Genomic DNA, 7905 nt, shown 5'->3' on the forward strand with positions numbered 1-7905 from the left:
TTCTACAATGGCATACAGTGCAGATCCCACCAAGGCTTTGGCAGAAGTTTTTAGTGATGAAAGACTGGGATAATTTTTCTGCCTTTCAAATAATGTTCAGATCCAAGTGTATTAGAGATTTTGGCCACATGAACAGGCGTGACCACTGTGGTGGAAATGCTAAGTCAGGGCTTGAAACAGTGATTGAGCACCAAGTAGTAAGGTAGGGCCAAGCCAGGGGAGCTCAAGTGTATGCAGTGCACATGAATGACCAGTATGGGTATTGACAGGATCTTCCTCTTCGCAGACCTCATTTAAGTGTTGGCAGTGGAACTGAGGGTATCTCATCTGGAGATCCCTGCATAGCTGAGGCCTTCCAAGGATAAGCAGGTTTTTTTTTCCTTATTTCTGTCTCCATGACTGCTCTGTTTAGCAAGTTTTCACTCACTGCAGCCTGGGGTCTTGCTACTCTGCTATCACTGTCGTGCTTTTCATTGTGTTACAACCACTTATTTCAGTGACTTGCTAAAACTTACAGGGCAAGGACAGTATTTAAGTGAGCCAGGAGATATTTGGCCTTGTATTTAATCTTTTTCTTCTTACAAAGTACCCTTGTGTGAGGAACATTTGTTTTGTGGGAGCTGATTCAGGAGCACTCAATTTTGAACATTCCAAAGGGAAATCTCTCTGGAGTTATGACTACAAGCAGGCAAGCAAGAACTGAAGCTAATGTAGAAGTTTAGGAGCGTATGAAAAGACAGCTACATTAGTGAACTGGACTGCCTGCATGAGTATACTCCCTGGGATTCAACAAAATCTAAATTTTCACTTTATTTCTTTGATTACCATTCACTCACTACTTCAAAATCTCCATTTTAATTCTATACAAATTTTCATGTTTCTGCTCTATGTGCAGATTTCCAGAAGAGTGCAATGGAACCAGCAACAGGTTTTGCAAGTATGGGATTTATTGATTTCTTTGATCCATATTCCAACAATAATTTTTGTTTTGTCACAGCCAATTTTCCTTTCTCTTCATAATCTACTTGCACCTTGGAGGAATTTGGTAGAGGTAAAGCCTATGGTTATCACTACACAGCCAGTAAACATAGTAGCTGGCACTCCAATTTTCATCACAAAGAGAACATTAAACATTGCTCACACTTCTAATTCATGCCATTTACTACTAAACAGAGCAGTCATGGAGACAGAAATAAGGAAAAAAAAACCTGCTTATCCTTGGAAGGTGAGTATTTCATGGTCTCTGCTGCCATCTATTGTCATTTATGGGTACTAACAATTCTTGTTGGGATTCTCTTCATAACGGGAAACAGCACTTATGTACTATACTGTTGCAGGGACTTGAGAAGCTTGCTTCCTCTGCCAAACCTAACTGCAGCTTTTCCATCTTTGAGTATGTACTGGGGATTATTGCCAAGCCTTGTAGGGGTATGAAAGAACAACAAAGGAATTCCATGAATTGTTTTGGGCTGCGGATATATCCAGATCTGCTTACTAATTAAAAAAAAATAAAATTAAATTAAAAAAAAAAAAAGAATTCTTTGCTTTGTGGAAAGCAGCATCTTCTCTTGAAATCTTATCTGTCTTAGGAAAAAACACCTTTGTTTCTCAGCTTTGGTGCTGTCTTGTTCTTGATATACTTTGTGAATTAACATGACAATTTTCTAATGACAGCTCTCTCCCACGATCATCCCAGCGAACATCTGCTGCATGCAACACAGGAATCTTCCTGAATTTCATTTCTCTAAGTGCAGATTTCCAGAAGAGTGCAATGGAACCAGCAACAGGTTTTGCAAGAATGGGACTTGTTTATTTCTCTGATCCATACTCCAACAATATTATTGTGTAAATAAATATGAAGCTTGAATTTTGCCAAGTTTTGAACTTTGAATGGACTTCGGCCTGTTTAAAGAAAGAAGGTTCCTGAGCCTTTTCAGCATCACTAAAACATAAAATGAGAAAGCATAACACTAGTGGGAATTTGGACCTTGCTTTTGTGAAACAATGCATCAGTGTCTGATTCAAGGGAAGCGGTTGCAATTTTGAAGGAGTTCTCCAGGTGTTTGCCAGAGGTTTTTGATGAAATATTGCTCTTTCTGTCTCTAGGGCTATAACCTTGTTTTTCCCTGTTTGTGTTAAAGGCAGATTTACAAGTCTCAATCAGTTAATATTGTTTGATCCTAAATTTCAGTTTTATTTACTTTCTTGCCAGAGTAACCTGGCACGTACAAGAATTTTGTGTCTTCCTACTTGTTTTCTCAGGCCATATTCAATTAATCCCAAAAAGTAAGCTGTTTATTTGTTTGTTTATTGGGGATTAGCTGCTTCTGTTGTTACAAAATCATCTACGGGCAGTAAGATGCACCCGCGTGGATATCATCCATGAAAGATAAACTTCTTTATCCTGCTCTCCTAGCTGTAATTTAACCAGTGGAACTGCTAGGGTAGACTTCTCAAATTCTCATCCTTCATTTATGCAAGCAGAAATTGTCCCCTCTTTCTCAGTAATTTACACATTACTTTCATTCCGATGGGGCAGAGCTCTCTCTGGGCTCTTCCAGCCCCCCCTTCCCCATTTCTCTCTGAGTGGATCCCTGGATCCTACGGCCCTACTCCAGTGCCGTGACACTAACAGCTGCTGTTATTCCCAGTTTACCTCCTCCTCTCCAGAGGCTCCCAGTACCAACACTGCGATTCTCTCTGCAGAGGCTAGTCTCACTTCCAGTGCCCTGCCCTCTCACCTCCCCCTTTGCAAGTAATGCTGTTTGCAGCAGAAGTCTCCGTCTGCAGCTCACTCTCTCACACCAAGTTCTGCTCGCGGGGAAACGATGTGGGGAGTTGTGCTCTCACACCAGCACAGATTAACTCACTTTCTCTTTAACCCCTTTTTCCTTTGTCGCACCCTCAGTTACACTTCCATATACACTCCATTCTACTTCTGTATACCAGTAACAATTACCTTTCTTATACCACCAAAACAGTTCGTCTCATTCCTTTCAAAATCCACAAATCAAACCGCACAATTCTTCAACTCCCACAAACACCAAGAGCTTGGTCTCTCCTGATTAGGATACTCAATCAGAAAACTGGTCCCACTATTCCCTTTATGATCCTAGTTTCTTATTTAATATTCCCCCCTGGCCCTTCTGCAACATCCTTCCAATGTGACAACATACAACTCAGAGGTGTCCTGCTTTTTTTTTGTTTGTCTGATTGGTTTGGTATTTTTTCTGGTGTGAGAGCAACTTCCCACACCTAATAACTAACAAACACTTGAGGAGCATACACATATACAATGGAATTTCGAGCGACAATTCTTTTTGGTGTGGTTCTCTGTGGCTCCACTTCTGTGTTCTGTGACCACAAGGGTAGAAGGGAAAAGCCTCTCTTAACGAGGCAGCTGGAGATTCGAGGAGCGACAGATGCTGTGTTCTCAGGAGGCACATTGGAACAAGTCGGGAGAGATCCTTTCTGGAGTGGGGAGAAAATAACCCCCTCCGGAGGAAAGGCAGCAGGCTGAATTCGGACGCTCTCGGCTTCAGAACGGCACAGCTTCGCTCTCCCGGCTCGGAAGTGGCACTCGCGGTGAACTGCTCCGGAGCGTTTGCCGTTACTGCCCGAGAAGCGAATTATCGCCGACTGCCGCTTTCAGCCTCCAGCCGCGGTGTCTTGTTAAACCGTACCCGAGAAAAAGTGCGACGGCAGCCGGCGGCTTTTCTCCGATTTGCGGGCTCTTCTCCGCACATCCGAAAGGAGCGGTTTGGACTTCGCCGTGCGTACATATATGCAGAATGAACTACGCCTGGCTCTGAATGTTGTGTCCGTGCCTTCATTTCGAGCGACAATTCTTTTTGGTGTGGTTGTCTGTGGCTATACTTCTGTGTTCTGTGACCACAAGGGGTAGAAGGGAAAAGCCTCTCTTAAAGAGGCAGCTGGAGATTCGAGGAGCGACAGATGCTGTGTTCTCGGGAGGCACATTGGAACAAGTCGGGAGAGATCCTTTCTGGAGTGGGGAGAAAATAACCCCCTCCGGAGGAAAGGCAGCAGGCTGAATTCGGACGCTCTCGGCTTCAGAACGGCACAGCTTCGCTCTCCCGGCTCGGAAGTGGCACTCGCGGTGAACTGCTCCGGAGCGTTTGCCGTTACTGCCCGAGAAGCGAATTATCGCCGACTGCCGCTTTCAGCCTCCAGCCGCGGTGCCTTGTTAAACCGTACCCGAGAAAAAGTGCGACGGCAGCCGGCGGCTTTTCTCCGATTTGCGGGCTCTTCTCCGCACATCCGAAAGGAGCGGTTTGGACTTCGCCGTGCGTACATATATGCACGATGAACTACGCCGGGCTCTGAATGTTGTGTCCGTGCCTTCATTTCGAGCGACAACTCTTTTTGGTGTGGTTCTCTGTGGTTCCCTTCAGTGTTCTGTGACCACAAGGGTAGGAGGGAAAAGCCTCTCTTAAAGAGGCAGCTGGAGATTCGAGGAGCGACAGATGCTGTGTTCTCAGGGAGCGCATTGGAAGAAGTCGGGAGAGATCCTTTCTGCAGTGCGGAGAAAATAACCCCCTCCGGAGGAAAGGCAGCAGGCTGAATTCGGACGCTCTCGGCTTCAGAACGGCACAGCTTCGCTCTCCCGGCTCGGAAGTGGCACTCGCGGTGAACTGCTCCGGAGCGTTTGCCGTTACTGCCCGAGAAGCGAATTATCGCCGACTGCCGCTTTCAGCCTCCAGCCGCGGTGTCTTGTTAAACCGTACCCGAGAAAAAGTGCGACGGCAGCCGGCGGCTTTTCTCCGATTTGCGGGCTCTTCTCCGCACATCCGAAAGGAGCGGTTTGGACTTCGCCGTGCGTACATATATGCATGATGAACTACGCCTGGCTCTGAATGTTGTGTCCGTGCCTTCATTTCGAGCGACAACTCTTTTTGGTGTGGTTCTCTGTGGCTCCACTTCTGTGTTCTGTGACCACAAGGGTAGGAGGGAAAAGCCTCTCTTAACGAGGCAGCTGGAGATTCGAGGAGCGACAGATGCTGTGTTCTCAGGGAGCGCATTGGAAGAAGTCGGGAGAGATCCTTTCTGCAGTGCGGAGAAAATAACCCCCTCCGGAGGAAAGGCAGCAGGCTGAATTCGGACGCTCTCGGCTTCAGAACGGCACAGCTTCGCTCTCCCGGCTCGGAAGTGGCACTCGCGGTGAACTGCTCCGGAGCGTTTGCCGTTACTGCCCGAGAAGCGAATTATCGCCGACTGCCGCTTTCAGCCTCCAGCCGCGGTGTCTTGTTAAACCGTACCCGAGAAAAAGTGCGACGGCAGCCGGCGGCTTTTCTCCGATTTGCGGGCTCTTCTCCGCACATCCGAAAGGAGCGGTTTGGACTTCGCCGTGCGTACATATATGCACGATGAACTACGCCTGGCTCTGAATGTTGTGTCCGTGCCTTCATTTCGAGCGACAACTCTTTTTGGTGTGGTTCTCTGTGGTTCCCTTCAGTGTTCTGTGACCACAAGGGTAGGAGGGAAAAGCCTCTCTTAAAGAGGCAGCTGGAGATTCGAGGAGCGACAGATGCTGTGCTCTCAGGGAGCGCATTGGAAGAAGTCGGGAGAGATCCTTTCTGCAGTGCGGAGAAAATAACCCCCTCCGGAGGAAAGGCAGCAGGCTGAATTCAGACGCTCTCGGCTTCAGAACGGCACAGCTTCGCTCTCCCGGCTCGGAAGTGGCACTCGCGGTGAACTGCTCCGGAGCGTTTGCCGTTACTGCCCGAGAAGCGAATTATCGCCGACTGCCGCTTTCAGCCTCCAGCCGCGGTGTCTTGTTAAACCGTACCCGAGAAAAAGTGCGACGGCAGCAGGCGGCTTTTCTCTGATTTGCGGGCTCTTCTCCGCACATCCGAAAGGAGCGGTTTGGACTTCGCCGTGCGTACATATATGCACGATGAACTACGCCTGGCTCTGAATGTTGTGTCCGTGCCTTCATTTCGAGCGACAACTCTTTTTGGTGTGGTTCTCTGTGGCTCCACTTCTGTGTTCTGTGACCCCAAGGGTAGGAGGGAAAAGCCTCTCTTAACGAGGCAGCTGGAGATTCGAGGAGCGACAGATGCTGTGTTCTCAGGGAGCGCATTGGAAGAAGTCGGGAGAGATCCTTTCTGCAGTGCGGAGAAAATAACCCCCTCCGGAGGAAAGGCAGCAGGCTGAATTCGGACGCTCTCGGCTTCAGAACGGCACAGCTTCGCTCTCCCGGCTCGGAAGTGGCACTCGCGGTGAACTGCTCCGGAGCGTTTGCCGTTACTGCCCGAGAAGCGAATTATCGCCGACTGCCGCTTTCAGCCTCCAGCCGCGGTGTCTTGTTAAACCGTACCCGAGAAAAAGTGCGACGGCAGCCGGCGGCTTTTCTCCGATTTGCGGGCTCTTCTCCGCACATCCGAAAGGAGCGGTTTGGACTTCGCCGTGCGTACATATATGCAGAATGAACTACACCTGGCTCTGAATGTGGTGTCCGTGCCTTCATTTCGAGCGACAACTCTTTTTGGTGTGGTTCTCTGTGGCTCCACTTCTGTGTTCTGTGACCACAAGGGTAGGAGGGAAAAGCCTCTCTTAAAGAGGCAGCTGGAGATTCGAGGAGCCACAGATGCTGTGCTCTCAGGGAGCACATTGGAAGAAGTCGGGAGAGATCCTTTCTGCAGTGCGGAGAAAATAACCCCCTCCGGAGGAAAGGCAGCAGGCTGAATTCGGACGCTCTCGGCTTCAGAACGGCACAGCTTCGCTCTCCCGGCTCGGAAGTGGCACTCGCGGTGAACTGCTCCGGAGCGTTTGCCGTTACTGCCCGAGAAGCGAATTATCGCCGACTGCCGCTTTCAGCCTCCAGCCGCGGTGCCTTGTTAAACCGTACCCGAGAAAAAGTGCGACGGCAGCCGGCGGCTTTTCTCCGATTTGCGGGCTCTTCTCCGCACATCCGAAAGGAGCGGTTTGGACTTCGCCGTGCGTACATATATGCAGAATGAACTACGCCTGGCTCTGAATGTGGTGTCCGTGCCTTCATTTCGAGCGACAACTCTTTTTGGTGTGGTTCTCTGTGGCTCCACTTCTGTGTTCTGTGACCACAAGGGTAGAAGGGAAAAGCCTCTCTTAACGAGGCAGCTGGAGATTCGAGGAGCGACAGATGCTGTGCTCTCAGGGAGCGCATTGGAAGAAGTCGGGAGAGATCCTTTCTGCAGTGCGGAGAAAATAACCCCCTCCGGAGGAAAGGCAGCAGGCTGAATTCGGACGCTCTCGGCTTCAGAACGGCACAGCTTCGCTCTCCCGGCTCGGAAGTGGCACTCGCGGTGAACTGCTCCGGAGCGTTTGCCGTTACTGCCCGAGAAGCGAATTATCGCCGACTGCCGCTTTCAGCCTCCAGCCGCGGTGTCTTGTTAAACCGTACCCGAGAAAAAGAGCAACGGCAGCCGGCGGCTTTTCTCCGATTTGCACATCCGAAAGGAGCGGTTTGGACTTCGCCGTGCGTCATATATGCAGAATGAACTTTTTTTTTAAAATTAGTAAGCAGAACTGGATATATCCACAGCCCATAACAATTCATGGAATTCCTTTGTTGTTCTTTCATACCCCTACAAGGCTTGGCAATAATCCCCAGTACATACTCCAAGATGGAAAAGCTGCAGTTTGTCACAGGAAGCAAGCTTCTCAAGTCCCTGCAACAGTATAGTACATAAGTGCTGTTTCCCGTTATGAAGAGAATCCCAACAAGAATTGTTAGTACCCATAAATGACAATAGATGGCAGCAGAGACCATGAAATACTCATCTTGCTAATTCTCACAGCAGAAACGGCATTTAATTCGCACGGTAAGTCCGACATTTTTAGAGAACTACTGAAAGAGACGGTAGGCCTGTTGGATTCAGAATAAGAGAATATAACTCCCAGAGCCTA

The 7905-nt window shown here is 48.8% G+C and overlaps 1 long non-coding RNA gene across 1 annotated transcript; it reads right to left on the reverse strand.

Moving 5' to 3' along the window:
• Positions 1-3803: 3803 nt before the first annotated feature.
• Positions 3804-7633, reverse strand: LOC128084560 (uncharacterized). The gene is made up of 2 exons (XR_008208595.1): positions 7499-7633; positions 3804-6450 (listed from the first exon to the last, which is right to left on the reverse strand). It is a non-coding gene; the product is annotated as an uncharacterized LOC128084560 (long non-coding RNA).
• Positions 7634-7905: the final 272 nt, after the last annotated feature.

The sequence above is a fragment of the Tympanuchus pallidicinctus genome, unplaced genomic scaffold (genome assembly GCF_026119805.1).
Source record: "Tympanuchus pallidicinctus isolate F22 unplaced genomic scaffold, pur_lepc_1.0 scaffold27, whole genome shotgun sequence".
Classification (NCBI taxonomy): domain Eukaryota; kingdom Metazoa; phylum Chordata; class Aves; order Galliformes; family Phasianidae; genus Tympanuchus; species Tympanuchus pallidicinctus.